A 23,139-nucleotide genomic window follows, 5' to 3' on the forward strand; every position below is an offset into this window, starting at 1 on the left:
ACAATTTAGGGTTATAACCCTCATTATTTCTAGAACTAGTGGGCATGAGGCGCTCCCGTTATTTATGACATGCACCACTGCCATGTTATCTGACCATACCTTTAAATCCTTGCAGCTCAGCTCTTTCTCCCATGCGCATAGTGCTACCCATATTGGGAATATTTCCAACAAAGTAATATTATTAGTCCATTCTGCTTTTTGCCATTCTTCTGGCCATTTTTCCGCACACCATTCTGTCCCTAGAATTGCACCGAACCCAAAACCCCCGGCTGCATCTGTGAACAAAACCCTTTCGTTTTCCTCATTTATAGGTGTGCGCCAGATTACTGAGCCATTGAAAGATTTTAAGAATTCTGTCCATACCTCCATGTCTCCTTTTATACCTTCCCCAATTCTCACTTTGTGGTGTCCTTCTCTGGCCCCTCTTGTTCTCAGCTCTAACCTTCTCTGGAATATTTTACCTTGCGGTATGATTCTTCCAGCAAAGTTCAGTTTTCCTGCCAGTGACTGCAGCTCCTTCCTGGTGGCCTTGCTTTTCCCTATCAGCTCTTCGATTTTACTCAGTAAGTCTGCTACTTTCTCTTCCGGGATCCTGCATTCCCCCATTTGTGAGTCTATTTCGATGCCTAGGAATTGGATTGCTTGTGTTGGGCCTGTAGTTTTTTCTTCTGCCAATGGGAAACCCCACTCTTTTGCCAATGCTATGAATTTCTGCAATGTGTTTTGACATTGATTGGAGCCCTGTGGCCCCACAAATAGAAAATCATCTAGTAATGTACTACCTGCGCCCCCTTATCTTCCTTTGTTAGTGCCCATTGCATAAATGAGCTCACTTTCTCAAAATATGCACATGAGATGGCGCAACCCATCGGAAGGCACCTGTCCACAAAGTACTTGCCTTCCCACTGCATACATAGCCACCTCTGTGACTCTTCTCTCACTGGTAACAGACGGAATGCCGACTTTATGTCCACTTTTGCCATCCATGCTCCCTTTCCTGCTTTTCTGACTATGTGTACAGCTTCCATAAAATCTGAGTAACTTACTGATACTGCCTCCTTGTTGATCCCGTCATTAACTGAGGTCCCTGTTGGGTATGATAGGTGGTGGATCAGTCTAAACTCGCCTGCCTCCTTCTTTGGGACCAACCCTAGCGGTGAACATATGTACTCTCTGAACGGGGGGGAGCTGTATGGGCCTCTGATTCTTCCTAGCGTGATTTCTTTGCTGATTTTCTTGGTTACCAACTCCTTGTTTGCTAATGCTGATTTCAGGTTTTTGGGCGTGTTGGTAGAACCGTGCCCTTCAAAAGGGATCTTAAAACCCTCTTGAAACCCTTGCCTGATTGTTTCTGCCATTTCCTGATCTGGAAACACCCGTAGCCATCTCTCCATTACTTCCAGTTTTACCGGAGTGGCCCCTTTCTCGCTTGTTCTTCTAGTTCCGCTTCTCTGTCCCCCTGTACTTATTGTATGCTGACCTTGTGCATTTGTTGGTAGCATGTTCCCCCCCACAATTCTCGCATTTGTGATTGAATCTGCATTTCTTCCCCCAGCTGCATGGCACCCCTTTCTCGAAATTTCTGCATTGTCCTGGCTGTGTTCTTGTACCCCCATTTTCTCCCTTGCCACCCCCTTGTGCTGTCGGTGGTATGTTGCTCTGCCAACTTCTTTGCGACTCGTACTGCCTGCTCCGAAAATTCTGCTCGCTTGCCCTGTCATGCCTACCTTCGAATCTCCTGTTGCTGTATCTGTAATCCCTTCTGTAATCATTGTACCCATAGTGTCTCCTGTAGTAGCTACCCGCATATGGCTGTTCCCTGCTGTCCCACTTCTCTTTTAATACATTGAAGATGTACAGGTTGTAATTCTCTTCGTCCCACCCAATATCTGGGAAGCAATCCATCTCTTTCCTAAACTCATGATCGTACTCCTTCCATGCATCCCCCCCAAATGCTTTGTAAACCTTCAGCACGCTCTGCTGATATGTGACCAGCGATGGGCCGTCCTCTGGAAATTTCTGTAAAATGATGGACGACATTATCTGGAATGCTGCTGTCCAATTGTCAAAATTCCTTGCTACTGCTGATCTTTTCAATAACCCTTTCTCATCCTCTTTTATGTCCTCCTTTGCTACATCGTGGCCCCTTTTCTGTACATCTAGTAATGTGAATATGTCTATTAGCTCTTTTCTCCATATTTTTTCCTTAACCTTGTCGCTAATACGCCAGGCTTTTAGCGACCGCCCCAGCGCATCTTTGCCTATCGTAGGTCTCCCATATTTTGTCATATTCGTGGGTGGCTCCTTTACTGTTACTATGGCACGCTCTGGTGTTGCGATGTGGTTTGGGCTTTGGGGTGGCTCTGCTGTAGGGGTGTTATCCCTGTTGTCTGCTGGGCCCTGCCCCCCTGCCTCCATCTGTCCTGTCCTCTGTATTCCTTCCTCTCCCTATTACCCCTTTCTTCTTCACCCAGGCTCGCAGATGGTCTCTTTCTTCATCCTCACTACTTTCCCCTTCTGATTCCGTTTTGCCTTGCTCTTCATCCTTCCCTTTTTTGGCTCTGGGCGACTTACCCTGGGCCTTCATGCATTTCACATTTTCATTCAATACTTTAATCATTTTGTTAATGTTGTTGCTTAATTTTACGATACCTTTGTTTTTCTGCTTCTTCTTAGGCCTCTCTGGCTCTTGCGAGTCTTCCACTGCTCCTCTCGCCCTCTTTTGACCTTGTGGTACCGCTGCTTCCTCGTCGCCATCTGTGGAATCCTCGAGCAGCAGGGGCGACATTGCCCTAGCCCTTTCTTCCTTTTGCATCACTTCCAGGACCCATTTGGCCCCATAGTCTTTTTCCGCTTTTTTTGCCCATGCGCTGAATTCCTGTGCTCTTCTTAGTTTTTCTTCCATCCTTCCACTTTTTTGACCAATGTTGAAAATGAAAAACCCAGGAATCGAGCCTGTGCCTTTGTCGTTCTTCTCCACCTGGCTCTAACCACTGAGCCACAACGCCAGCTTGGATTGGGCAACCCCAGATCTTGGTGCCTGGCTTCCCGACTCAAATGCTTGCTTATTCTTGGCTTTTTCTATGGCCCTGCGCCGTGACCGTTCTCTGCCTGCGGCACCACTGGCTGCCGCGGCGCGTTAGCCGGGCCGTCTGTTTCCAAAAGATTTTTTTTTTTTTTTTATAAATTATTTCCTGTTGTCCTGTCCCCCTGATGTCGTAGGGTTGGCGCGAACCGCCACCCTTCCTGATGCCAGCCGGTGCCCCTCCTTCCTGTTCCACCACGTTTGCCTTTATGAACTGTGGCTTTAAGGCCTTCTCTAGCCCCGCCTCCAATGCGCGACGTTCCGCGTGTGTCAATGCTTCCCGACGCTGGCCGGCTTCTTCCGCTTTGCTCACCGCCGCCGCACCCTGTGTTTCCCGATGTCGGCTTCCTTCACTCCGCAGCCTGGTTTCCCCCGATGTCTGTTGTGCGGTCTTCTTTCTTCTCCCTGCAGCTTGCGCTTCCCGGGTCCTCCGCTGCTCACACCGCTTCCCGCCAGCCGGCGTACCCGCTCTTCTCCGCTGGGTCTGCTGACGCGATGTGGTAGGTCTTCCTCCTTCCCCACGCAGCTCCGGCTTCCCGGGTCTTCTGCTGCTGTCGCCGCTTCTCGCCAGCCGGGGTCCCGCTCTTCTCCGCTGGGTCCGCAGACGCGATGTGTCGGGTCTTCCTCCTTCCCTTGCAGCTCCGGCTTCCCGGGTCCTCCGCTGCTGTTCCTCTGGATCCGCTGTCCCCACGAGGTTGGGCTTCCTTCTTCTTTGTTCCTCGACCGTTCTTCCCGCCGTTTAAACCCGCAGAGGTGAAAACGACCAGGGAAACCGACCTCGATCCGCTAAGCCCGCAGAGGCAAAACGAAAACGAATCCTTTACCGCCTTATCCAGGCCCTGGGAGCTTACCCGAGTGAGGTGAGCTCCTAACCTGGTTGTGCCTTGGTCCTGCTTCTCTGGGGTATTTGTACCCCTTCCACCTTTGTTGTGCTGATTACGGGCCGTTGGTGCTCCTTCCTGTCCTCCCCACCCCCCTTTGTTACTTCTCTCACCTTGCCTCTATCTTTTTGTGTGTATCTTTGCGCACCGCTGGGGGGGGCGCTGCCTGGCTGCCCCTCCCTTTTTCTTTCCTGCTTGTTGTGCTCCCCCACCCTGCGCCTAACCCCCCAGGCCCTACATCGTGCCGCACTTCGTGCAGCACGGGGCCTGGGACAATTTTGTCGTTAGGGCAGCCTGCAGCGGCACCCCTCCCAACAGTGGCCCTGCTCCCGGGTACACCACCAATGGGACATCCGAATGGCTACACCCGATAAAATCAGGGCCTCCTCCTACCCGCTACCCTCACTACCAAATTCTACTTTGCCATTTATAATGCACACACAGCAATTAAACACGCCTCCTAACAGACACTGAACAGGTCTCCAGTACACCTCTTCCACCAACGTGTATTACACAATTCGAACAAGCACAGCCTCGCACTATAGGCAACACGAGGCTCCCCAGAGGGATACAGACACCTCGTACTTTTTACACAAACCACCTAGAAACCCACCTGCCCTTTGAACATGGGTGTGTCCGACCCATCTTGCATGTTCCCTCTATCCCTACTCACCACGAGACCATGCAAATGCCAGCAGCAGCGTGATGCATTTCACTTTCCTGCAAGGAGACAACCATGGCTCATATGGGATGGCCAAACGAGCAAGCTATGGGGCAATTCAGCCGATGGCGTGCATTCCTGCGGCCGAGCAATGTTATTACACTGCAGCCTATAGTACAACACCTATTAGTGAGGCAGATTATGAAGCGCACACCTCGCAGAATCACGTTCAGCCACCAAGAAAAGAAGACCCATTTGAGGAGAATGATTTGCCGAGGATCACAGACTGGCCAAGTAGGGAGGCCTGGCTGTGAGCGCACCTTTTCGGATTGAAGAGTTTGCAATTTTCTAGGCTTCAGATTACTAATTTTCCCACTGGATCTTTAGTTTTGCATCAACATGCAATGTTGTCTGCTTAGTAGTCTGTCAAGAGTTGTACATGTGCTCTGTGCGTGGGTGCAAACATGCAGATTGTTTGTGCTGGGTGGAGGGAGCTCATTCCTGTAGCACAACCTTTAGCTGAGCTGGAAGTGACATCACAGGAAAGGTCTAACTGCTCCAAAGATGTAAGCAAAGACGTAAAGGAGGGAGGAACGATGTGTGACTGGACTGCAAATCACTTCCTGTTTAAGACTGGACATGATGCACTACAGTTCTCCATCCGGTCTTCCCACATGTTCCAACAATAGCAGTCATGCTGCACAGCCAGGGCGGCGGCGGCTTGGGAGGCGTAGTGGGCGGCCAATAAGTGGGAGGCACCAGGAAGGTGGGAGGAGAAACTTGGAGGCGGGCAGCATGAGGACTTCATTGTCGTGCGTCGCTGCGCCTGCGCGGCGCCGGATGCATAGGGCCAATGGGTCTCAGGCGGGGTATAAAGAGAGTGAGCGTGAGGTGCTCTTCCTCTCTTTTGCCCCCGCTCAAGACCGGTAGAGCTGCAAATGCAGCTCAGTTCACACTCAGGAGAGTGTGTGGATGTGAATACTCACTCCTGAGGTGCTCACAGTTTAGGTTTGTTTTATGGAATCTCGTTTGTTTAGCAATCCACCTCTCCCCCTCCGGTTCTTTTCAGCCCATTGGTGGCAAGTAAAGGCTGTGGCAATATCGGGGTGAAGCAGCTCTACGGGACGCCCTTATGGGGAGATGCTCCAGCAGCTGCATTGGGGGCTTTTAACAAGGGTCCCCAGGCCGATAAAACCCGTGCCGGCAGGCCGTATCTGGTCTTAAGGCTATGAGCACCCCGGGTTTCCAAACCGGAAATCCTCAGTGCTAAGAAAAATGTATTTTCATTCAATGAACGGGACACGTGTGTCCCGTTCATTGAATGAAAATACTATCGAAAGATGGCCGCCATGGATATGGAAGGCACGTCTTCTTACGAAGCCCCTCTTCCATTTTCATGGCAGCCACAGACCAGTAGCAGCAGCGCACTGGCGTAGAGTCCGTCCCTGCCGCTAAAGAAAAGAGGTAAGTGGGTGGGCCAGGGGGGTGAGGAAAACAAAAAAGATAAGGGACGGTGGGGGAAGATGGCGGGGCGGGGGAAGCAGCCTCCAGGTTCCAGCCCGTGATCCAAGGAACCAGATTGGCTGCTCCCCCCGACCCACAATTTATTTTAAAGTGCCGATCAGGTTTATTATGACCTAGCATAAAAAGCATGTGTATAATGTATATGTCTGTGTTTTAAACATGCTTTTTTCACTGCGCCATATTTTCACTCAATTGAATGGCGAAGAGGAGGCATGGAAGGGAATTGCTTTTTCCACCACCCCATCCACTCCATCATGCAAAGGCACACGCATTTACACCAGCATGAAATTTTCATGCTGGCACAAATCCTTTGGTTTCTTACAGACTTGCTATAACTATGCGGATGACACACACATCATCCTGAGAATTCCTAAATCGACCACCTACACCAGCCCTGACCTAGCAGAATGTCTTTCAGACATTGACCACTGAATGCCAACCGACAATCTGATCCATCAAGAAACAGGGAGATGCCATGCCCTCTACAGGCACTGGAAGGTGAACAAGAACAAGGTCGCCTTGGAAATCACAGACACTCAAACACACCATTATGCAAACTCTTGCTCCTGCACCAAACAATAGAATGCAGCTACACGCCTCGATTAATTCGGCCTAGCTGCACACACACTTACACACCTCCACGTTCACCTCAACAGTCTTTAGAAAGCGGCCTAGCTGCATACATAACGTCATTCTCAAGCACCAGCGCCGCCAGAACGCAGATGCCATAGCTCATTGGTCTTGCTGCACACAATCTACTGATCTTACACAACCCCTGCATCACACCTAGCACTAGTATGCAGCTAAACACCACCTATTGCACACATACCAAGTGCACCCACGCATGTTCTACTGCACCACTCTCCCTCTACTGACCTGGACTGCAGTCCACGAGGGCGTTCAACTCACAGCACTTTGGAATCGTAACAATGGTAATACAAATGACAAATAACATAACATAAAAGCCGGCAGGTAGCAAACACTGCATGCCATGCAAAAATAGCAAGTGGCATTTACTCAATTTGCACTACAAAGTGAAAAAACTAAGCCCTGCAAACAATTACACCTGTATTTATTTATACCTTTGTTTTAAACTTCCTGGTGGAAATAATTAAAATTGCATGCAATGTACACTAAAGCACCCCCTCATTTCCTCAAGTGTTGATAACACACTGCTATGCAATAGATTTTTACCAGCTGTCTGTTGGCATTCAAGACTAGTGGTTTTCCATTCAGGTTATGGGAAATAAAGGAACAATGCTTTTGGCTTAACATTTTTCTATGCATGTGTACAATCAGAAAGCTTTACTATGAAATGTGTGTATTTTTCAACTGAACACTATAATACAGTATTGCAGTAGTGCTTGTAGGCCAACACATTTGTTCTAAATAGAGCTCGAAAGTTATGTGGGCAAATGCATAAAATGCAGCTCAAGGCTTAAACATGCATTAAATCACGACCACCGTAGGAACCATCCGAATGTGCATTTTGTATATCGAACCCTTCATGTTTTTGAGCAATGCCACTGGTTCAATATGCATTCAATTGCACCATTGGCTACAACCGACACAAGTTTCCAAAAACATCCCTATGGGGCACGATGCAAGTCCACAAAATGTCTGTAAAGGTAGCCCCTGCCCATAGATTTGACGTGTTAGCCCCTCCCCCAGAAGTTTCAGGCTAGCTGCGCCCCTGGTGCAGATGCTGAAAGCACACATGCGTCCACACTAAAGGTTTGGTGGTATCTCAGCAGTAAATCAGACGATATACCACCAAACTGTATTATTGTGGTAGGTGGTGTTAGTCCCAATTAATTGGAGTACACTGGACTCATGGGGGAATTCAGCGGTATTACCACTGGCAGTAATTACGGCAAATTGGTCAGTAAAGTGGCAGAATTACCTCCGGTTTCTTGCTGGAGTTTTTTCCTCCCCCCTTATCCCCAAACTCGTATTACCGCCACCATTTTAACCACACTGCCAAACTTATGAAGCCCATTGCCCTGTCTGTATGCACACACATACGACAATGCACTGAAGCCAGCTGCTTTGCCACCCCATGGGCCTAAGCAGCAGGAGTGTAACCAGAAGAACTAGTAAAATCCAGAATTTCCCCGCCACTTTGCACCATTTCACATTGTAGGTTGGCACGGGTTTCCTGTGGGCTCCTCTAGAAAGGCGTCTACCGCGCCACCCTGCGAAATGAAGTTACATTGCCAGCTTGTGCGATGGGCAGGCCAATACATCACCGTCTCAAAATCAGGGTCGGGCTGGGTCATAACATTGTCTCGGGCACCAATGAAATGTGGCCCACAGTTGCAAATGGCTATTCATTCCTTTTGTGACACTGAGTAGTAGCCAAGGGGGCGTTTTTTTAAAAAATAAAGTGTGATGCAAATTGTGCATTTTAAAGATTATTTATTCAGATAGGTCAAAATACTAGCAGCAGGGTGAATTAACACTGCCCCAAATTGGCCAAAAAAAACATTTTGAGGGCTGATGGCTCTGCAGCGCTTCCCGGAACCCCCTTCGAGTGTGCGTTCTTGCTCCCCTGGCTATGCGCCTGGGTACATTGGTGTAGAGCGATTCTTAACGTGTACTTTTATCCTGCAAATATTGCGCTCCGATAAGATAACACGTTTAGGCAGCGTACGAATTCTTCAGCTCCTCGCCCTCATCCAATTCGCATGGCATTTCTCAAACTACTTAAGTGCCTAAATCTGTTAGGGTGTGACGTTTCCCGATGATTGATTGCGCAAAGCCCGAGGGGGTAGAGTTACAAGAAACTAAACCCGATGGCTGAACGTGAAAATGAGGCCCGCCCAGGGGGGGCAACACAGGATACACACACACATGCTGCACACTGGAAGGGTGCACACATCACTAAACTGGGGAAGACTAGCTGTAAACACCGTCACATCCCCGCAGCCACCGTCGCACTAGTCCCCCGCCGACTATCGGCAGTCTCTCCCGCCAGTCTCGGTGGTTGTAGCACTCACCTCGTCTCCCTTTGAAGTCTCCCTCCGAGACAGGCCAAAACCGTTCCGGCTCCCAAAACGCGACTCTGCGCTCAGCACAGTTAGCAGGGCTGCACTCACCTCTGTCTCCGGGGCAGCAGCTGACTTGTCTCTGGTTCTGAACCAGCCCCCCTCCCGTATCCCCACCCTCTTCCGTCCCCTGCCACCCCCACCCGCCTTGTTAAAACCATCTGTCCCAGGGCCGGCAGCTCAATGGGTCAGTTACATGTCCTTGTCTCCCTGGGGTTCCCTTCAGTGCGTGAATGCTTCTCCCTTGGACACGGCTGGGCTTAATACACGAACACAAGTAGCACACCCCAGCCCCTAACACCGCCATCCCACTCTCCTGCAGGAAGAGGGTCCCAGACTGGGCAATACCTTTGTCTCCAGATTAAGTACTGGTGGGTAAAACAAAAGATAAACTGGGGGATTTTTTGTGTGTTATTCCCCTGCTAGTTGGACATGCACATCAGTTGTAGGCTGTGTTCAGTTTGATAGGCGTGTCTTTATTTAGTGCACGTGACATTGGTGTGGCCTCATAGAGGTTGGCTTTAGGGGTGGACTGGCCTGTAGGGCACTCTGGAGATTTCCCGGTAGTCCGCTGCACCCTGGGCCTCTTGGGTTTTATTTCCAAATGTTCTCATTGGAGAAGGGTTGGCCTTGCGGAACATGTGTAATAGGGGGCCACTTTGAAAAGTATTTGCAGGGCCACTTTGGTCGGGAGCAAGGTAGGGAGGAGCTTAAATGCTGCACACCTGCTCCACCTCAAAATATGCAGGACCGGCAGAGCCAAAGCTTAGTCGGTAAGTCAGAGTGCGGGCTGAAGGGATCGAGGGCTTTATTGCCATGGGTCGTCTCTCAGAGAGGGCCTTCCACTGCAGACTTTCTCATTTGCCTAGGGGCCTAGCCCACTGGTGGTTGTGACTCCTTCACGAAGTAATACTAGTTTAATTTTTTTTAACTTGATCTTTCGAACTCCTGCATTTAATCCGATTTATATTTCAGCGGTTATATAGCGGTGGTAACTGCAAGTTTAGTGCCTTTGAGCCGCTGTGCTTGAGAAGCCAGACACTTAGATCTGCGCGGCCGGCTAACTCTTAGCAACCTTTGCACGATTGCCTTCAAAGACCTGCCTTTGGATTCATTTATAAGCAGAGTTTAACTTTTTATGATTTTGTGTTTTATTGGGTTTGAGTTCTATTTCAGTTGAATTAGGATTGAATTTGTGATTAAGGGTATATATTTTGACCCACTTTGTGTCCTTCTATTTTTCTCCCATTATGGGCAAAAGGAAAGCCTACACCTTACCAGATTCCCTGCGGGGTGGGGGCGAGTCTCCCCCCTCATTTATTTGTGCAGAAAAGGTGCAAACATTTCGTGGGGATAAGCCGACATTTTCGGTATTCGCAGTGTTGGGTTCAACATTTTCACATAGATCCGTCTAAAAGTAATAACATTTCATAACTGTGCGGTAAACAGAATCCATGGTAAGCCGCAGCATGTAAACACTGATAATCGGTGCAAGAAAAGTTTCAGTTCATAGGGGCTCTGTACTTTCAGAGAATCGTTTCAAAGTCCTTTATTCTCTTAATACATTTGACTATTAGCTTCTCAAGTGTCTGGCGCCAATAATAGCATTTTTATGAGAACAGAAACTCTTTCAACCCACCGTCCCCCAGTCAGTACATCTCTGAGCCCCAACATTAATCATTTGGCAGATAATTAATGTAACAGGTGGGTTGTCCTCAGCCCCGCTTCCATTCTTATTATGGAACATCGCTGGCTGTAGGGGGAAGTTAGACACTGCGGAAGTGGTAGCCATGTTAAAAGGTTCTAAAATCCTCCAACAAGAAACTTGAACGGCCTATGATTTGCATCTGGTTTTTGTTCCTATAAAACTACGGCCACAAAGAAACAATGAGAAAGGTATGCAGGTGGTTTTTTAAATTTCGTGAAGACTTTGCTGGCTTTCGATATAACACAGATTCTCACCAATACCTTGCATGAATTAGTTGTCTTACTAACAAATTGACAAGTGTGTCTATATCTTGGTAACCTGTACAAAAAACAGTAGCTCTCAGGGAGAGAATAGCAACCTTTCATTATTGGATCAAATGGCCAACATGGATTGCCTCCCTTCTCCAAAAGAGGAAGTGCCAATGGAATCTTCTCCTCCATTCCAGGAAGGGTCCTAACTACACGTGTGTGCTAAGACAAGAGAATCAGCCGGAGAGCGAGAAACGCTGCCTCGCGCAGCGGAGGAAGCCCCTCTCTCACAGGAGACGCTGAGCCGGGGAGAAATGCAATCAACGTGGTGGGTGGAAACACAAGGCAGAACACAGAACACTACTGCTTCGATGAAGGCAGAAGCCCAGAGGAGCCCAGGACTGCTAAAAGAGGAAGCAACATTAAGCAACCAGAGATGTAGTTGCCTGCTCTTCCTCCGACGCCAAAGGGAAGAACCAGAGAGAAGAAGCAGACAACGCAGTTCGAAGCCAGGACGAGTATGCAGCTCCACTCTGGTCAGAGTCTTCTACAACTGAGCACCGCCAATGGAAAGAAGGTATGCAGCATCACACGGGTGGAGGGTGGGAAAGCCACACCGTAGCTCACACGGGGCTGATAATTAGAAGACCCCAGGAGGGCATGAGAGAAATGACAACCAAAGCAAGGACCGAAGTTGCGATAAGCAAGCCCATTGCCTACCTGAGGCTGGAACTAGAGATATCCAACAGGAATAAGAGGAGAGCTGTGTTTTATGAATTCTGACCGATAAATATCAGAGGAATTGGTTATGTTTAATACATCACTGAGAAGGAGATACATGAGAAACTGATTGGATTAGCTGATAAAGCCGTTGTTTTGCCAGAAAAATCATTGGAAGACACTTTTTGGTTGTTTATTATCAGACACATAGTAGTAAAAGACTTCTGAGAACTCATTAATGGGGGTCAAAAAACAGCCACCACCGATTTAACCAAGAAAGTAATCCTATTACAAATCAATATTTAGATTGCCTTTTGTTTCTTTTCATAGTGGTAGGGCAGCTATTCTTTTGAATATTTTTTATATTTTATTGACTTAGTTGAAATCATTCAACCTTTCAATACATCATTTTCATACAAAATCATTGATAAACAAACCACATTAGGTATCTATAAAAACAACTTTGTTACACAAACTAAGATTTTTTTCCTATACATTGACAAACTTCAAATATTTTCATATTAAAATATACTAAAACCGTCTCAACAGAGAACACTAAATCACCAACATAATATCTTCCATTTAGCAGCATCTCTTCAACATCATATAATTTAGTTAAACATCCCTTCACCGAACTTCAATTTCAACAAAAAATTCACCACAGCCAATTTCAAAGATGTCTGTTGTCCATTATAAAACTTTTCCCACAAGCTTTCAGTGGTTAACAATCTATAATTAACAAAATTATGAAGAAAATGCAACCTATGTTCTTGTACTAGCACAGGACACACCGTAAGCAAGTGTTTCAAGGTTTCATACTGTTCAGAATTACGGCAAAACCTACAGACATTTTCCTTTTTGGATATTATTTTTCTGTTTGCCAGTATTGTAGTATGCTACAGATTTAGCCGAAATCTCAAATAATAACTTCTTGCATTAGTCCCAGGAAATCTAACTAAATATGCTTCAGGTCTTTGCACATTTTTCAGTAGTGGTCTATGCTCATGAAAAAATGCGGCCTTTACATATATTCCTCTCTTGTTAGAATCCAATCCGCCTGTCAAAATTTTGTTTTGGCTCTATTTCGATTACTTATCAACAGCTCTTCCGTTATATCAGGCAGTATCAGACACTTTTGCTTTTCCCCCCTGAAATTTCATAGTTTTATCCGATGTTGACATGATGTATTCAGATCATATATTCATCACAGTATTTGGTTTACTTGACATTATGCATTTTCTATATAAGGAACACAATTTCCACATATACATAGAGTATAGTGATAACCCAAGTTCATAGCATAAAATACACATCGATACACTCTTTGGCAGGTTTAAAACCTTTTTCAAGTACGCTCCCTCCATTTGTACCCACATTTTTCTACTTCGCCAGTTTCTTGTATCTGGCCCATACGTGATGATAGGTACAACTTTTTGTTTGTAGAAAATTAGCAAAGGTGTTAAGGAAAATCTACCATATTTGGCTAATAAAATTCTGACTTGTGAAGTAGCTGTTTTTGCTTTTCTTTGTAGATCCACCAGATACGGCTGGTTCAAACTATGATTATTCATGTTAAGACCTAGCTATTTATAATCATCTACAATTTCCAATTATTTATTGCACAAAGACCATTTGGTATATATTTTCTTTTGATACTGCTTCGTTGCACTTATCACCTTGGATTTATTCAAATGAATAGTTCGCAAGTTCACTTCATCTCCAATTGCATCAGAAGACTTTGTAGACCATTTGGTGTTTGTGCCATCAGCACCAGGTCATCAGCGTAGAATATCCAGGCTATCTCCCTGTAATTTAATTAAGGGGGAATGTGCTTTGATGTTTTTCCAGCTATATTTCATGTCCGCAATATAACAGTTAAAAAGGGTTGATGCAAGCAAACAACCCCGTTTAACTTCCCGAAAGGTCTCAATGGGGCTTTCCGTTAAGGGTTAAGTGCACCTGAATGCTTGTGTTAGAATGGAACTGATTTATCCAATGACAAATTGGCTGGACACCCTGCATTCGATAACTTGTTTCTCAGTAACTCCCTTGAAACCAATCAAACACATTTTGAAAATCAATAAACAAATACAGCGCTGGTCTTCTTTGTCACTCATGAGATTTTATTGCCTGTAATGTCATCAGGTTAACTGAAGTTTCCACTTCTAGCTCAAAGCCCATTTGAAATGGGTCCTGTGTATTTGTTGTCTGATTCCAAGTATTAAAATCTCTTAAGATTAACTGGGCAAAAACCTTACCTGGGGCATCAAATAACGCTACCGGCCTATAATTCTCTGGACCCTGCCGGTCTCCTTTTTTGGACATCCTATTGGGGCAGCAGCATGTAAAGTTGTATACAATTTCCCCCACACTTCCTCGGGAACTGCATTCATTTGCATTTTAGTTTGTGAGGCATTATTCGCTCTATTTATCAGCCCCCATATTAATGCCGAGCTTTTTGAGGCTATGACTTGTAACATCAGCTGCTCCTTATTTAACATAATTTTCGCTTTCCTCGATTTTAAACAATTTTTATACTGTGTTTTCAACTATTCAATGCCACCACCCTCTCATCAGGTGTAGCACTATTCAGGGCCCTTCTATCTGCTCGATACCTTGTTCTCACTAATTGCAGTTCCTGATCAAAGCTACGTAAGTGCTTCCTCTTATTTTTATGCTTTCCAGAGTCTATTGTTGAAAAGGACTGCATTGCAGCAACATACAAGCCATCCGTTATACTCAATTCTGGGTATAGCACATCATGTGGATATCTTATTTGTAATTCAAGGTCCTATCATCTCTCTGGAGTCCATCTTACTCTATTCCTACCATCAGATACCATGGGATTTTGCATACCCATCTGCTCAGGTACCATACTGATAGTAGCCAGCCACAGCCACTCCATTGACAGTAAATCATGATCACTGGCATGCCGACTTATTATCTCAAATCTTTCTACAATAGCAAACAAATTGTGATCTGCATATATATTAGGGGTGTCACGGTATTAGTTTTATGACGGTATGATAACCTTCTTGCCAAATGACGGTATATCATGGTTATCGCGGTATAGCAGGTGATGTTAATTAATCTCTCTCTCCTTCTCTCTCCTTCTCTCTCCTCCTCTCTCTCCTTCTCTCTCTCCTTCTCTCTCTCCTTCTCTCTCTCCTCTCTCTCTCTCTCTCTCTCTCTCTCTCTCTTTCCGTTACAGCCTTTAGTTTACTTGTGGGCCAAAAGGTGTTCAGTAATCACGGACATGTTACCCTTCGGTATGGCTGCAGGGAATACCCACAGAGCTGAGTGAATTTAGCAGTGTGACTTATATGTAAATTCAATGATGGAACCAGGGTAATCCACCATTGTCATATGTTTAGCAAACTTTATCCATTATAAATATATAAAACCCAAAACCGCCATCCCAAAGTAAACCCTTTTCGTTCTTGCCACTGTATTTATTCTTCCTATTGCTAACATATTGATTTTATGTCAGGCACGTGTGATTTATGGAATGGCATTAAAAACTGCGCCAACTGAAACTACTTGGCAGACGGCACATCCAACAGTGCAAGACCAAGATTGTGCAGCACTTGCTTACTGCAGCCTTTCCAAATCAGATTGAAAAGCACACTTAACGGTGATTCCCACACCTATGCAGGATGGCGGTGTGCGAGCCCATCAAACTTCCAGCCTGGTACAACCTACTGTCCCAGCACCAAGGTCAAACAGTGCATCAGCAACCCAACTCAATTAACCTGGCAGCATGGCTCCTGAGGTCATAGAGTTAGGACATCTCAATTTACCACAGAGGTGTATGGACATCCTAAAGGAATCTAGGAAACCAAACACAAGGCACTGTTACTTTGACAGGTGGAAGAGATTCGTTATCTGGTGCCAGAGTAGACAAATCAACCCAGTTGATTGCACTCCTTCCACTGTTGTTACATACATGCTCCACCTGCTAGATGCAGGATTGGTCTTTAACTCACTGAAAGTACACCTGGCAGCCCTGTCGGCATACACCACTTCCCATAACAAGGTCTCATGGTGGAAAGTACCAGTAGTTAAAGCCTTCATGGAAGGAGTAAAGAGACTTCACCCTCCTATTTCAAACCCTCCACCAGGGGACACTTATTTGCTCATGACCCTTCTCACATCCCACCTCCTTCTTCAGGTACTGCTCGCTAATCTATGCACAGCATGTGATCTAAGCAGATTCCACAAGCCTCAGAAGGGATACATTACTCACCGTAATCGTATTTCTGATGCTTGTATCTGCTTAGATTCACATGCGACCCACCCTTCCTCCCCTCTGAGAGAAGGCGCATGGTTGCTTGTAGTCTTACCTTTCTATCTATCTGCTTGGATTATCTGTACTCGTGCTACTCCTCATGCTACCTCATGTCAGAAAAAAAACAATCTGAGGATCCTAGACGCGTGAGGGATATTGGGTACAGTGGATGTCACACTAGGGATAGTATTACTGGCACGCCCTGTGTCGACGCCCATTTTCGAGTTTCGAAAAACAAACTAATACTCTGCAGCTTCCACTAGATGTCGGCCTATGCACAGCATGTGATCTAAGCAGATTCCACAAGCCTCAGAAATATATATATATATATATATGTGTATATATAATCAATCAACAGGCTTTGCTTGCCTCTTTTCCATGTCTTTCTTGGAGGACAATCTTCTGGCGTGGACCCATCAAGCAATACACATTTCCTTTCTTTCATTAGTGACACACATTCCTTTGCCAGTTTAGTTAATTCGGCACCAGGTACGGCCAGGCAATTGATGTTAAAATATCCCCCTATGATTGTATAGTTAATCACCGGATCACTTGCTACTAGATTTAATAAAGTCACCAGATCCTTCACAAAAACGCTGTTGCTAATCCGAACATGATTCCAGGATATATTTATAATGGCAATGTAAAAGGGTCCTGCCTGAATCTTCACCAACTGTTGGTACATATTTGGCGAAGGCCATGACATAATTCTTAAGCCTGATGACACCTTTACTGCAACTATTAGGCCTGCCATTGGCCTTCCTCGCGACATTAATTTAGCCCGAACCAAGGACAATGCATAATCATCCCAAATTGGAGGCTGCGTTAACCAAATTTCCTGCAACACTACTATATCGTATGCATTTAGGGGGTTTAATATTGCTGATGCCAAATGTTTATACCGTCTTGTATTCCATGAGGCCAATCTACATTCCTGCGGTTGTTAATTCCTCCCCCAACCATTCCTCAATTCATTGACTTGTTCTATCTCTCGATGAGACATCAGAGGGCCTTGGGAACATGTTATCTTTAAAAGGGATCATCGACAAATTGCGAGTCTGAGACTCACTCCCCTCATTTATTAAATGCTATGTGAGGGTTGTGGCAAAGGATACTTAGATACCGGAGGGCAAGCACACAGGTAGTCATATACCAACGGCTGCAGGTGAGCGAGTCAGTTGTGGGTATTTTGCCTAATACACCACAGAGAAGGAAATACGCTTCTAGAACATTACAATCACACTGCGCACATTGTCTGGTAGTAAATGCTAATTAGCATATGTTTTTAAACAAAATTAATGAATTTATTCAATGAACATCAGCCTGACATGTGTTTCGAGCCATGCTCTTTTTCTGAGGCTTAGATGCTCCTCTCAATGCGGAAACAAGCCGAAAGACCGCAATATGTTACTGAGCCGCAACAGCGAAGATTATAGTTAATGCCTGAATTGGCATATCACAATTATTTCAAGTGAACCGCCAATGAAAGCAATTGATATAGATGAGCATCTAAGCCTCTGAAGAACAGCATGGCTCGAAACACTCATTTATTATATGACTTGTATTTGCATATTGTTGTGCCAGGTATTGTGAAAGTATAAATCCCAGTTTATACAATTCCTCCCTTGCTTGCCAGATCATATTAATTAATATGCCGATAACTTCCACGTCTTTACGATTGACGTGTCACAGTCATCTACGAATTCAATCTGTGCCAAATCAGTTGAGCGCAAGTCTTCTAGCATCAGTACCTCACCCAAAATATTCAATACACTGGTTCGGTTAAGATCGTAAGTGCCAAAATGTCCTCCTCTACATTGTGACACTGGCTAATGATGGGTACTCAGCTTGCACTTATTCTTTTCTCCTATTGTTTTATTTGTACTGGCATCTCCTTTTTCATTCATCGATTTTATAGACTCTTTCTTTATAGGTTCAGGCCCTACTAGTTTCCTATTCCAGTCTATCTTCCAGCCATCTCAGATCTGGCAAAATACGTTGCTTCAGATTTAGCTATCTCTTCCCGCCTTAGTTATGTTTCACATTCGACACTGCACCACACTGGACATTTTCAGACTGCATTTTCTGCCCATTTGTCTCTATCTCACTGTCTGAAGTTAGCAATTCACTCACCACATCATTCACACATCCATTTCTCATTACTTGCATTTCCCCAGGCACAGAGTGCTTAGATACAACTACCAATTCATCCACTTGCTGAATCTGCTCTTTCTCCCCCCCCCCCCGTGTTCTCTGCTTCGCCATTGGCCATAACTGAGAGAGACCCTTTTCTACTGACGTCTTCACAGTTGCTTTCTGCAATGTATTGTGATGCATTTCAATTAATTGCAACATTAGCTTCGACTGATCACTCAACTTCTCATCCAAAGTTTCATACAACTTTGCAAGCAAGAACAGTGCTGTATTCATCGCCTGCAAACTCAAATCAACACTAGACATGGGTTCGCCAGCCATTATCTCCGTTGCTAGCTTGCATCTACTTTTTCCCTTTCCTCGGCTCATTGAGTGAAATTGACAGAACCGACAACTCGTCCCCCGAAGCTGCAAACATAATAGGAGATTGAGACAATTCCCTTCCTCCTTTCTGCAGGAGTGAAGCATTGTTATGCCCCTTCCATCAACTATGGGCAATGTGCTCGGAGATCCCATGCCATTTTGCTCACAACCCGACACAGATACATTAGTTTGCACAATAGGAGAGTACATTGTCGGTTGCGACACGAGGGACATATGTATCTGAGCCGTCATTGCCCTCTCTAGCAACTGCTCAGACATTACTTCAGATCCATTTGCTGCCACGGCCATACATCCCGCTGTTAATATTAATAGCGGGTCAGACGGGGTGCACAAGTCAATTGCATGATTCACCAAAACCTTGCTTGTGCAGTTAGTTTGTTCGCCCTCATCATGATCATTCAGCCTAACTGCAGCTGCGGTGGACTTGGTCGTTACTCTGCTCCAGCTGACTTTGAGCAGAATTTTTGAATGTCAGTAGTCATTGAAATAGACCGCGCTTTTGTGCCTGCCCCAGCACTCTGTGTTAAATTAACACTATGTACAGACCTTCTCGGTGTTTTTTTTAACATTTAGCATTGCGCTTTCAATATGCTTCGCCGACGGCATAGCTGGCGTTAGTTGATACCCAATTGACATTTAATCACCTTCTTAGAAACTTGCCTTAAAGCACCTTTCTTCCAACCAAGGTCAATAAATCTACCTTACCCCAGCCGCCAGCCTCCCAGCAAACCAGCACTTCCCAAAGCACTTGCGAAAAAGCGCGTGCGCGCGCCTGCGATTATGTAGGGTTTAGGGTAAAGTAGGCGGAGCCCACTATTTTCACCACTGAAAATAAGAAAAAGGAGCAGTTTTGTTATGTCAATTCCTTGGCATTTATATAGCGCCTTATGTATCATTGGTAAAACCTCAAAGCGCTGGTAGGTGGAATGCCCTCGGGAACCACAGTTCAAGTCAGTGGAGAGAGAGTGTGTTTTATGGTGCGTGGGTGCACCGGATATGTGTGCAGCTGGTGTGGTTATTGCATGATAGCTGCTTCTTAGCAGTGGGTGAGGTGCTGAGGAAATCAGTTGGATGTGTTCAGTCTGGAGGCTGGACATCCAGACTGAGTTCTGGCTCCGTTAGGCCTGAGGAGACTCCTAGCTAGCCAGAATGTGCCCAGCTAGCTGGAATGTGCTCAGCTAGCTGTGTTTTATTAGTATGATGAGGTGTTCATGGGGTCATGTTAGTATGAGAACTGCTAGGTCGAATGTGTCATAGCATAGCTGTTCTAGTTGAATGATGGTTTATAGGCGAGAGTAAGCATAGTAGTGAGATATGGTGGTTATATGCAAAGCGTCTGCGATCAAGCACGAAAGCAGGACAGGGGTCATACATAACGGCACACGTACATAAAGCCACAGGATGGATAGGGTAAGCATGTGATACAGATAACATGGGGATACAGGTACATGGCATATACATAGCGTAAGTAGGAGATACAGAGATATATCCACTCCAATCCATCTACTCTGTTTTTTCCTTCCACTCCATTCATTCTATTGTTTCCATCCGCTCCATCCACCTTTTCCATCGGTTCTATCCGTTCGATCCTTTCCATCCATTCCATCCACTCATCCGTTCCATCCACTCTAACAGCTCCAACCGCTGGATCCACTCCATCCGCTCTCTCCACTCCATCTGATCCGTCCGGTCCATCCGCTCTAACCGCTCCATCCGCTCCATCCTTGCCATCTATTCCATCCTTTCCATCCACTCCGCCCCTGCCATCCACTCCATCCTTTCCATCTGTCCCAATCACTCTGTCTTTTCCATACACTCCATCCGTTCTATATTCAGTCTATCCAATCCATCCATTCCATCGACTTCATCAGTTCCATCCGTTCCATCTGTTTCACCCTTTCCATCTTTTCCCTTCGTTTTCCATCTTTTCCCATCTACTGTATCCACTCCGTCCACTCCATCTACTCTGTCCTTCATCCACCCTATCTTTTCTATCCACTCCAATCCGTTCTATTCATCCGTTCCATCCACTTCATCTGTTCCATCCACTTCATTTGCTCCATCCGCTCCGTTCGTTCGTTCTATCTGCTCCGTTCGTTCTAGCCGCTCCGTCTGTTCCATTTGATCCGTTCGTTCTATCCACTCTATCCATCCACTCCTTCATTTCATCCTTTCCATCTGTTCTATCCCCTTGTTGGTTCCATTCACATCATCCATTCCACCCATTTCATCCGTTCCATCCATTCCATCTACACTATCCACCCTGTCTGTTTTATCTACTCTGTCCTTTCTGTCCATTCCGTCCGTTCAATCGACTCCATCCACTCCATCCATTCCATCCACTCTATCCTTTCCATACGTTCTACCCTCTCCTCCGTTCCAGCCACGCTATCCGCTCCAGCCACGCTATCCGCTCCAGCCACGCTATCCGTGCCAATCCACTCTATTTGTTTCCTTCCATTCTATCGGTTCCTTCCACTTCATCCCTACCTTCCACTTCATCCCTACCTTCCACTCCTCGTTCTGTTCCGTCCGTTCCGTCCACTGCATCCGTTCCATCCTCTTCACCCGTTCCATCCTCTTCACCCGTTCCATCCACTCTACCCGTTCCATCCACTCTACCCGTTCCATCTACTATCGGTTCTATCCACTTTTTGTCCAATATTTGTCCACAATGATAAGACATTCTGTTCCAGACTTATTTACTGGCAAGCAAAGTCCTTCAGTATAACTGAAGACGTAGTGTGTTGATGTGACAGTCTTCCAAGAGCACAACAGGAATTCAGCAGAAGTACGACAGACCAGCTAACCAGCACTTGCGAAAATGTCGCGTCAGATATTAGGATAGCATAGGTTTAACTGAGGACCACGTTTATTTGTTGGACATCCTGATGAGCACCCATTTGTTGTTTTTTTAGAATAAAGAAGAGAACTCATCTTAGCAGAAACGTTTAGTAGGTTTTCTTTAACTTCAGAAATAAAGCATCCTGTTTAAACATGTCCTCTTGTCCGTCTCCTATATCTGACTTAGCATACTTGGTTGATGAAACAGGGTCTTTGTACCGTTAATGGTCTATTTTCTACAAAGAGACCAGGAAAGTATACCTTCAAAAGGTCTTGAAGGCTGTTCGTCAACTGATTTTATTGTGTGCCTTTTGTCTATCAAATGGTGTTTAATCCTGCAGTGCCAAGAGTTGCCTAAATGATTTAGTGATCATCATGACATTGTTTTAAAAATGAATTGGCGAACTAAACCCCCACGCATTGAAAATTTGAAGTGTACTGCTGGGGCTCGGTTGCCTTCCTCCAGAATAAGTATTAAGTGTGATCATATTAGAGAATTCACTGCGCAAGAGTGGATAATTAGATCTAATTTGCCATTAACTTATGATCTACTTGAGTCTGAGGTAGGACCAGTGGTGGCACTTGTACTTTTTGAAAATGTTGGGAAACACATTTCTTCCACTTTATTCAAGCAAAGTGTAAATAGAAATCACTCTTTTGAACAAGTTCGGTTTGATGCTAAAGGTAGATCTGCAAAGAGGGATTTGTTAGATCTGCTTAGAGCCCCGGCCACTGTAAGGGTTCAAATGATAAATGCCTGCGCGATGTCCAAGAGAGACATCGCTGCACATAAAGCCAAATTGGATGTTCTGGCATGGAACTAAAGGTTGCAGCCTGTCAAGTAAACTGTAGAAGATTCTTGAAATTGGTAAATTATGGCCCTAACTACATCAGATTGAAAATAATGTACAAGACTGTGGGGATGTCTAACTGCTCTAAATAGGCCAACATGAATAATGTATTCAGCCCGGGTCACTTGGTGGTGAGTGAAAGCCCAAAGTTGCAGATATTAAGGGTATGGTGATCAGATTTACATTACAAGACATTCTAATAGCCAAACGCAAACAGGCCCCAAGAAGAAGTCCTGGACCAGATGGTATCCTTTCTGATCTTTTTAGGAGCCTGGAGGACACCTGGGCTCTGTTGCTAGCAAACATCATTAATCTCATAATTAAATCATGGAAACTAGCTATTCTATCTGATTTTTAAAAAGGGAACCAGGGACTGTCCAGCAGCCTATGGACCCATTTCTTTAGATGACTGCCATTTGAAGATATGTAGAAGAGCCATTTTAGCCATACTGCAAGCATGGTCCATGAAGAGAATATTTTACCAATGATACAACTGGGGTTCTCTGAAGGCATAGATATTTAAGTTTGTATTAAATTATATTGAAGCTCTACACATAAAAAAGAAAACATCTACCCATCATTCATAGACCAGAGTACAGCCTTTGACAAAGTTAATAGGGTAAACCTTAAGCAATGTTTAAGGGTCTTGAATTGTGTTTGAAGATTTAGTGAATACATTAGTTCTCACACTTCAAGGTACGGAAACATGTGCAATCGAATGTCAGCTGGGCATTAGCTGCCCGG

At 45.4% G+C, this 23,139-nt stretch overlaps 1 protein-coding gene across 3 annotated transcripts in view; it reads right to left on the reverse strand.

Annotated features, from left to right (window-relative positions):
* Positions 1-23,139, reverse strand: part of CCDC102A (coiled-coil domain containing 102A) — a 659,386-nt gene that overhangs the window by 384,611 nt on the left and 251,636 nt on the right. The window contains exon 1 of one of the 3 annotated variants that reach the window (XM_069654184.1): positions 9,151-9,254. The exons of the other annotated variants lie outside the window; for them this stretch is intronic. The gene's annotated coding sequence lies outside the window, so the exon portion shown is untranslated. Of the gene's footprint in view, positions 1-9,150; positions 9,255-23,139 lie in introns of those variants that run through there. 3 annotated transcript variants of the gene reach the window in all.

Source organism: Ambystoma mexicanum, chromosome 1p, assembly GCF_040938575.1.
Source record: "Ambystoma mexicanum isolate Mex_15411 chromosome 1p, UKY_AmexF1_1, whole genome shotgun sequence".
NCBI lineage: Eukaryota > Metazoa > Chordata > Amphibia > Caudata > Ambystomatidae > Ambystoma > Ambystoma mexicanum.